This window comes from Penaeus japonicus, unplaced genomic scaffold, assembly GCF_977035675.1.
Source record: "Penaeus japonicus unplaced genomic scaffold, GWHDUDI00000001_assembly GWHDUDI00000040, whole genome shotgun sequence".
NCBI classification, from domain to species: Eukaryota; Metazoa; Arthropoda; class Malacostraca; order Decapoda; family Penaeidae; genus Penaeus; species Penaeus japonicus.
Window position 1 is genome coordinate 11749009 of NW_028234442.1, and position 10000 is coordinate 11759008.

Sequence of the window (10000 nt, forward strand, 5' to 3'; positions counted from 1 at the left end):
AGGTCTGCTGTATAGATTGTGAACAGTGTCGGTGAGAGGCAGCTTCCCTGTGGAACTCCACTCATGAGGGGAATTGCTTCGCCGACTGTATTGCCGACGACTATTCTTGCACTCCGACTTTCAACAAAGTCACACAATAGCTTGGTCAAGGACGTCGGGAGGTTCAGCCTGATGATCTTAAGTTTCAGGCCTGTGTGCCAAACTTTGTCGAAGGCTTTGGCCACATCTCTCAGAACCACATTGACTTGGTTCCTTTCGCTCATGGCATTGGCGATTTCTTCATATATGATTGCAATGGCTGTTGATGTTCCTCTGCCTGGTCTGAAGCCATGTTGCCTGGGATTTTGCAAATCGTTAATCTCCAGGTGATTTCGCAATCTTATGTTCAGTATCTTTTCAAAGACTTTGCCTGGGACTTCCAGCAGAGATATTGGTCTGTAATTCTCTACTTTTCTTGGATTTTTCCCGGCTTTTGGTATCATCCTGACTCTTGCTTCCTTGAAGTGGTCAGGGAAGTAGCCAGCAGTGAGAGAGGCATTGTATATGTTTGCCAGTCTCAGCAACATCTTGTTTGGAAGATTCTGCAGGATTGTTTTGTTGATCCTGCTTTTGCCTGGAGCAGTTCTATTCTTGAAACTCTGAATAGTTCTTTTGACATCTGTGGGGTTGATCTTGGTCATTAGTGGATCTGTGGGGTCCAGTCTAGTGAAGTCAGAAGCAGCTTCTGGATATAGGAGGTGCATGTGCCTTCCTATTTCCTCTATGATGGTCTCCTCAAAATCACTGTCAAAGTTCTCTTCTTCTTCTTCGGTAATTCGGAAACAATTTCTCCAGTAATTTCTGAACAGGATTTCTTGTTCTTCTTCTTCATAAATCTTCTCATCCTGTTCGTTGAGGAGGTAGCTACTTCTGCTTTCACTTCTTCCCATCAGTTTCTTTATTCCTGACCAGAAGGACTGTGGATCTTTTCGGTCCCATTCCACTTTTCGAACAAGTTCTTCCCACTTGTCATTTGCTGCTCTCCTCCAGTGGTTAGAGAGTTCTCTTTGCAAGCTTCTATATCTTGCTCTCAGGTCTTGTGTCCAGTCATGAATCCCTGCATAGTGCTGCAGGTGATTCGACTGTATATTTAGCAGTCTTACTTCAGCTGTTAGCCTTGGATGGGGGATAGTCCTGTGGTTGCTCTTGGGTACATGATGAGCAAGTGCAGCTTCAACATCGCTGTACCACTTTTCGACTTCCTCGTCAATCTCTTCCAATGTTGCAGTCCTCAAGTTGGCTGCAGGCTTGGACTGGAGCTCATCCTTGAATCCTCCCCAATTAGCCATTCTAAAGTTGAATCTGCTACAGTTTAGGCTTTTCAGGATTGGGTTGGATGATATCTTGAGGATGATGGGCAGGTGATCACTGGTGCTTGCAGGGCCTGGTTCCATGATCACGTTGTGATGGGCTTGGTTATTGCACAGTGCAATATCTGGTTTGGTTGCTGTGTTCCCTGTGATGTAAGTAGGGAAGTCTGGTCCCATGTGGATTAGATCTCCATCAGCAACCATTCTAGCAATAGCATTGCCAACCATGTTGCCTGCTCTATTGTTTAGCATTGGATGGTTGGCATTGAGGTCTCCCACTATGTATGTGGGTAATCTTCGTCGAAGTAGGCTGTACAAGTCTTGCAGTGGCACAATTGCCCTTCTTGGAGGCAGATACATTGTAGCCACTACTATTGGACCTCTGCTGGTCTCTATCTCCATTGCCAGCATTTCGTCAAAGTCGTCGAGAATCTTATGTTTGATTTCTCTTCTGACTGCTATTGCTATGCCATCACTTGCTTCTCCAGTCCTGTTCCTCTGATAACATAAGTAGGGGAACAGTTTCAGCCTGTCTGTGTCCTTCAAACCATGACTGTTGATCAGGACTACATCTGCATTTAGGGCTCTATACATGCCCGACAGTTCGTTCCTACGAACCATAGTCCACTTGAGGACGTTCTGCTGAACTACAGTGATGGTGTGATTCACTTGGATTTGGCTGCAGGTCCATCTTCATGCCTCTCTTGGGACTCATCATAGCCATTCCTCCTCTTCCTGTAGGACTCAGGGTCGAGGTATGTGATAGCCACACCAACGAGATTTAGGGAGGCTGCCCTAATTCTCCTATCTATGATACTGGCACATTCATCAGATTTCAGCTTCTGATTGTTGTAGGAGTATTTCATCCTGCCATTCTTGATGTATTCTGCAACATCATCATCATCAATATTGCCGTTTGTAACGGTTTTCTCGGCAGTGTACAGGATGACTCCTACAGCTTTGCCCTTTGCTTCCCTGGCCTTCTTCACATTCTTGCACCTGTGTGGGGATGGCACCCTCACATACTGGGGTGCTGGTGCAGTGGGCTCTTCCAGTGGCGGCATTTCTTCTTCAAGAACTGGCAGATCTGGCATTTCTTCTTCTTCAGGTGCTTCTGTGGGGGTTTCTGTAGGGAGCATAACCCTCAGGATGCCTGCCGAATTTACATCATTTGGAAGGTCCATCTCAGGGAGGTTATTTCGCCTCAAGGCTAGCTTTGCTTGTTCTGCAAAGCAGCCTGGTTGGGCAAGGTTGGCCAGGTGGGCGTGCATTAGAGCTATCAGGGTTTTTACAGCCAGATTGTTGGGCAGTTGCATGATTGGAGGTTGAGTTTCTTTGATGGCCGTTTTTGTGATTTCGGCTGTGGCTTTGGCAGTCTTCTCAATTGTTTTCTCAACCTTTGCTGTAGCCTTTGCTGTATTCTTGACCACTTCACTGAGTAGTCTGTTCTCTTTCTGTACTTGCTTCTCTTGCTTCTTTTCTTCTACTTTAGTAATTTCCTTCCTTCTGATGGGACAAGCACCAGAAAGAGTTCTATGGTCGCCTCCACAGTTCAGGCATTTTTTGGTGGTGCTCTTGCATGCAGTAAACCTGTGACCAGTTTGTCCACATTCGCTGCATTTTTCTGAGTTCTTCTTTGTGCATTTTCCCTTTACATGGCCATATTCATAGCAATTCATGCATTGAATCACTCTGGTAAATCGTTCTTCCTCGATCTGGGCCGGGTTTATGCTGTAGTTGTATAAGATTAAACCTTGTTCCTTTATTTTGTTGGCAGTCTGTATGTCTGGGAATCGAATCTTAACGATTCCGTGCTGAGGCATCTTATACACTTCGTCAACTTGTAGCTTTAGTTGTCTGACCAGTTCTTCCTTGATCTCTTCGTTCGAATGGCTAGTGATGTATGAATCCACTTTCTTTATCACGATTGTCATCTTTGCTTTGGTCTCAAGGGGCATCTGGGGTTCATAGCCAGAGTTTTTCAGTTTGCGCCGAAAATCTGGGGACATTAATTTGTCAGCATCTTGAGATGTCTTAGGTAAGACAATGTAGCCATTCCTTGAGTCTATAATCCTTAAGAAGTGGATGCCATTGCCGAACATTAAGAGTTTAGTTCCTGTTTCCTGGTCAGAGTCGGTATGCCTTCAAGATTTATCTTAATCTTGGTTGTGGAAGCCATGGTTCCACTAGCATATCCTCGTCCTGTCAGTGAAAAAGGTCCAATTCCTGCCTGTGTTGCCAGATTACTTCCTATATCTGACAACCTCCTCTTATCTCTGAGGAGCCTAACCAGGTTGGCTATGTAGACGGTGTCTAGCTAGAGTTGGCAGGAGTGTTAGAGTGGCCTGCCGCCGTTCCCTAAGCCTGACAAAGGTGGCAACCTCCGAGTGTTTCTTACAGTATCCCGACTAAGGGACCCCTTTGAGACCCCGGCCTTCGCCGGGTAAACCGCAGGGTTCGCCTTCAGAAACACAAGGTGTTATCCTAACGCCGAAAAGTGGTGGTAAAGGACAGGGGGGGACAGGTGTGTGCCTACAAGGATCTCTTGTAGCACCGAGGTGCTTGGCTCGAGAGAGCCGAGTGTCAAAACCCTTACTATGAAGGGATCTCTTTTAGTATGCCAACTCCTTAAAGATGTCAACTCCTTGGCATAAGTGTTACTCTCTTGGGATTAACTCAGGTAATCCAGGTATTCTTCTTCTTCTTGTTATAAGTGTTACACACTTAGCATGTAGACTATAACTCTTCCTTCAAAGAGTTGTAGATTCTTCTTCTTCTTCTTCTTCTGAGGCTTCTAAATAGCTTCAGATGGTGCAGGTAAGCTGGAGCAGGTGCTGTTATCTCAGGTGAGGTCAGGTTGAGTCCTTGCTGATCTGAGATGCTGATGTCGCACTGCGGGAATAACTGGAACTCCCACCGAAGTGGAAGGGGACAGTTAAGTTAGACGAAGAGTTCAGGTGAAGGAAAACAGTCAGGAAAATGAAGGAAAGTCGTAGTTAGAGTAGTGGGAGGACGAAACTCCCTGTCTGACTCGTTAAGATATTGAAGTGTCATGTCCACTCAAAACCTTCTGGAAGGCCTGCCAGGTCGGAAGGTGAAAAGTCTTTGTTGTTTGTTGATTCTTCTTCTTCTTATCTGTGGGGGTGAGTAAGTTGAAGAGGGTTGGGAGGAAGGGGTCTGGAACTTGGGTTGGGATTAAGGATAAGGAATCTTTATTATTTATTCATTAAATAGAGTTAGTAAAAACCAAAAAATGTATTAGTTTTTTTTTTTTTTTTTTTTTTTTTTTTTTGAAGCGTGATAAAGCGGAAGAGGAAGTGGTGAAAGGAGCTGGAGAGATAGTGAAAAGAAACTTGGGAGGAGATAAAGTGAGAGTTAGAAAGTTAAGTAGAGTGAAGAGAGTATTAGCTTTTTATTGGAGTTGGTCTTGAGGAGAAGGAAGTTGAAGTGAATAATGGAAGTGTGTAAAGTGAAGAGGAAGTGATGAAGGGAGCTGGAGGGATAGTGGAAATGAAATTTGCGAGGAGATAAAGTGATAGAAGGAAAGCTGAGAAAGGTGGAGAAAGGAGAAAAGATAAGTTGTAAGACCAGGAGAAAGAAGTCAGAGAATAGCTTGCATGTGCGCCCTTAGTAGCTGAACAAAGCCCCGGGTCAACCCCTCGGGAGGCAGCCAGAAACCAGAACACCTAGCAGGCTATTTTTTAAGGGTTTTTTTTTTTTTTTTTTTTTTTTTTTTTTTTTTTTTTTTTTTTTGGATTTTTACATTCTGAAGCTCTGCCCACGCTGCACTTCGCCGACCTCGCACGTCACCTCTCACTGCTATGCATGATGTGCCGTGCTTGACGTTGAAGTGGAGCCCTGTGGGTTGGCTTGTAGTCTGGGTTAAAAGGTGTTTAAAAAATCTTCATTCTTGAATTAAAACTTGAATTTAAACTTGCAGGTCCTCTTGAGGTTTACTTCTTCATTCTTCTTGTCTTCTTTTAGGTTCTCCTCTTCATGGTTGCCTCCTTACGTGATCATCGGTCTCCTGTACCTGATGCCGTGAATATGGCCTCAACTTCTTCAATGCCATTGATTCTGCTGAGGCTTTTGGGCCACCAGGCATGTGTGCCTTCTGGACGAACGTTGAGGCGATTGTAGAGCTCCTCATCCTCATCTTGGATTTTTGTCCATCTTCTTCTGGCTTGATGGTGGAGTCTCTGGTTGATCGCCTCGATCCTTAGTCTTTCATGGATCTCTCGTGCAGTGACTACTTCAGGAAAGCGAATATTCAGAATCCATTTGCCTGCCTGGTTCTGAATAGTCTGTAGCTGCATCATCTGCCTTCTGGAAATGGTGTGAGTAGGCACTGGCGGGTATTCCATGATGGGCCGCACTAGGGCTTTATAAATGTAGAGCTTGGTTTCAGTACTCAGTGTCTGGAACCTTCTGATCTTGTTCAGCTGATGTTTAGCTTTGGTTGCTCTATCATTTATGTGAGGGACAATTCCTCTTCTGCTAATTGTTAGCCCTAGTATCTTTCCTTTGTCACAGTAGTCCACTGCTTCCTCGTCCACTATCAGATCTGCTGTCTTGAACTTGGCCACAGGAATGACTTGGAATTTTCTCATGTTGGTTGAGATCTTCCACTGTCTTTCGTATCGATTGATGGTCTCTATGGCTCTGGCAGTTCTGAGTGCCATCATCTCGATCGATCTCCCTTCATACTTGATTATCTGAGTGATGTCGTCGGCATACATATAGTGATTGCTGCCATGTGATGGTTCAGGCAGATCTGCTGTATAGATTGTGAACAGTGTCGGTGAGAGGCAGCTTCCCTGTGGAACTCCACTCATGAGGGGAATTGCTTCGCCGACTGTATTGCCGACGACTATTCTTGCACTCCGACTTTCAACAAAGTCACACAATAGCTTGGTCAAGGACGTCGGGAGGTTCAGCCTGATGATCTTAAGTTTCAGGCCTGTGTGCCAAACTTTGTCGAAGGCTTTGGCCACATCTCTCAGAACCACATTGACTTGGTTCCTTTCGCTCATGGCATTGGCGATTTCTTCATATATGATTGCAATGGCTGTTGATGTTCCTCTGCCTGGTCTGAAGCCATGTTGCCTGGGATTTTGTAAATCGTTAATCTCCAGGTGATTTCGCAATCTTATGTTCAGTATCTTTTCAAAGACTTTGCCTGGGACTTCCAGCAGAGATATTGGTCTGTAATTCTCTACTTTTCTTGGATTTTTCCCGGCTTTTGGTATCATCCTGACTCTTGCTTCCTTGAAGTGGTCAGGGAAGTAGCCAGCAGTGAGAGAGGCATTGTATATGTTTGCCAGTCTCAGCAACATCTTGTTTGGAAGATTTTGCAGGATTGTTTTGTTGATCCTGCTTTTGCCTGGAGCAGTTCTATTCTTGAAACTCTGAATAGTTCTTTTGACATCTGTGGGGTTGATCTTGGTCATTAGTGGATCTGTGGGGTCCAGTCTAGTGAAGTCAGAAGCAGCTTCTGGATATAGGAGGTGCATGTGCCTTCCTATTTCCTCTATGATGGTCTCCTCAAAATCACTGTCAAAGTTCTCTTCTTCTTCTTCGGTAATTCGGAAACAATTTCTCCAGTAATTTCTGAACAGGATTTCTTGTTCTTCTTCTTCATAAATCTTCTCATCCTGTTCGTTGAGGAGGTAGCTACTTCTGCTTTCACTTCTTCCCATCAGTTTCTTTATTCCTGACCAGAAGGACTGTGGATCTTTTCGGTCCCATTCCACTTTTCGAACAAGTTCTTCCCACTTGTCATTTGCTGCTCTCCTCCAGTGGTTAGAGAGTTCTCTTTGCAAGCTTCTATATCTTGCTCTCAGGTCTTGTGTCCATCCATGAATCCCTGCATAGTGCTGCAGGTGATTCGACTGTATATTTAGCAGTCTTACTTCAGCTGTTAGCCTTGGATGGGGGATAGTCCTGTGGTTGCTCTTGGGTACATGATGAGCAAGTGCAGCTTCAACATCGCTGTACCACTTTTCGACTTCCTCGTCAATCTCTTCCAATGTTGCAGTCCTCAAGTTGGCTGCAGGCTTGGACTGGAGCTCATCCTTGAATCCTCCCCAATTAGCCATTCTAAAGTTGAATCTGCTACAGTTTAGGCTTTTCAGGATTGGGTTGGATGATATCTTGAGGATGATGGGCAGGTGATCACTGGTGCTTGCAGGGCCTGGTTCCATGATCACGTTGTGATGGGCTTGGTTATTGCACAGTGCAATATCTGGTTTGGTTGCTGTGTTCCCTGTGATGTAAGTAGGGAAGTCTGGTCCCATGTGGATTAGATCTCCATCAGCAACCATTCTAGCAATAGCATTGCCAACCATGTTGCCTGCTCTATTGTTTAGCATTGGATGGTTGGCATTGAGGTCTCCCACTATGTATGTGGGTAATCTTCGTCGAAGTAGGCTGTACAAGTCTTGCAGTGGCACAATTGCCCTTCTTGGAGGCAGATACATTGTAGCCACTACTATTGGACCTCTGCTGGTCTCTATCTCCATTGCCAGCATTTCGTCAAAGTCGTCGAGAATCTTATGTTTGATTTCTCTTCTGACTGCTATTGCTATGCCATCACTTGCTTCTCCAGTCCTGTTCCTCTGATAACATAAGTAGGGGAACAGTTTCAGCCTGTCTGTGTCCTTCAAACCATGACTGTTGATCAGGACTACATCTGCATTTAGGGCTCTATACATGCCCGACAGTTCGTTCCTACGAACCATAGTCCACTTGAGGACGTTCTGCTGAACTACAGTGATGGTGTGATTCACTTGGATTTGGCTGCAGGTCCATCTTCATGCCTCTCTTGGGACTCATCATAGCCATTCCTCCTCTTCCTGTAGGACTCAGGGTCGAGGTAGGTGATAGCCACACCAACGAGATTTAGGGAGGCTGCCCTAATTCTCCTATCTATGATACTGGCACATTCATCAGATTTCAGCTTCTGATTGTTGTAGGAGTATTTCATCCTGCCATTCTTGATGTATTCTGCAACATCATCATCATCAATATTGCCGTTTGTAACGGTTTTCTCGGCAGTGTACAGGATGACTCCTACAGCTTTGCCCTTTGCTTCCCTGGCCTTCTTCACATTCTTGCACCTGTGTGGGGATGGCACCCTCACATACTGGGGTGCTGGTGCAGTGGGCTCTTCCAGTGGCGGCATTTCTTCTTCAAGAACTGGCAGATCTGGCATTTCTTCTTCTTCAGGTGCTTCTGTGGGGGTTTCTGTAGGGAGCATAACCCTCAGGATGCCTGCCGAATTTACATCATTTGGAAGGTCCATCTCAGGGAGGTTATTTCGCCTCAAGGCTAGCTTTGCTTGTTCTGCAAAGCAGCCTGGTTGGGCAAGGTTGGCCAGGTGGGCGTGCATTAGAGCTATCAGGGTTTTTACAGCCAGATTGTTGGGCAGTTGCATGATTGGAGGTTGAGTTTCTTTGATGGCCGTTTTTGTGATTTCGGCTGTGGCTTTGGCAGTCTTCTCAATTGTTTTCTCAACCTTTGCTGTAGCCTTTGCTGTATTCTTGACCACTTCACTGAGTAGTCTGTTCTCTTTCTGTACTTGCTTCTCTTGCTTCTTTTCTTCTACTTTAGTAATTTCCTTCCTTCTGATGGGACAAGCACCAGAAAGAGTTCTATGGTCGCCTCCACAGTTCAGGCATTTTTTGGTGGTGCTCTTGCATGCAGTAAACCTGTGACCAGTTTGTCCACATTCGCTGCATTTTTCTGAGTTCTTCTTTGTGCATTTTCCCTTTACATGGCCATATTCATAGCAATTCATGCATTGAATCACTCTGGTAAATCGTTCTTCCTCGATCTGGGCCGGGTTTATGCTGTAGTTGTATAAGATTAAACCTTGTTCCTTTATTTTGTTGGCAGTCTGTATGTCTGGGAATCGAATCTTAACGATTCCGTGCTGAGGCATCTTATACACTTCGTCAACTTGTAGCTTTAGTTGTCTGACCAGTTCTTCCTTGATCTCTTCGTTCGAATGGCTAGTGATGTATGAATCCACTTTCTTTATCACGATTGTCATCTTTGCTTTGGTCTCAAGGGGCATCTGGGGTTCATAGCCAGAGTTTTTCAGTTTGCGCCGAAAATCTGGGGACATTAATTTGTCAGCATCTTGAGATGTCTTAGGTAAGACAATGTAGCCATTCCTTGAGTCTATAATCCTTAAGAAGTGGATGCCATTGCCGAACATTAAAGAGTTTAGTTCCTGTTTCCTGGTCAGAGTCGGTATGCCTTCAAGATTTATCTTAATCTTGGTTGTGGAAGCCATGGTTCCACTAGCATATCCTCGTCCTGTCAGTGAAAAAGGTCCAATTCCTGCCTGTGTTGCCAGATTACTTCCTATATCTGACAACCTCCTCTTATCTCTGAGGAGCCTAACCAGGTTGGCTATGTAGACGGTGTCTAGCTAGAGTTGGCAGGAGTGTTAGAGTGGCCTGCCGCCGTTCCCTAAGCCTAACAAAGGTGGCAACCTCCGAGTGTTTCTTACAGTATCCCGACTAAGGGACCCCTTTGAGACCCCGGCCTTCGCCGGGTAAACCGCAGGGTTCGCCTTCAGAAACAAACGGTGTTATCCTAACGCCGAAAAGTGGTGGTAAAGGACAGGGGGGGACAGGTGTGTG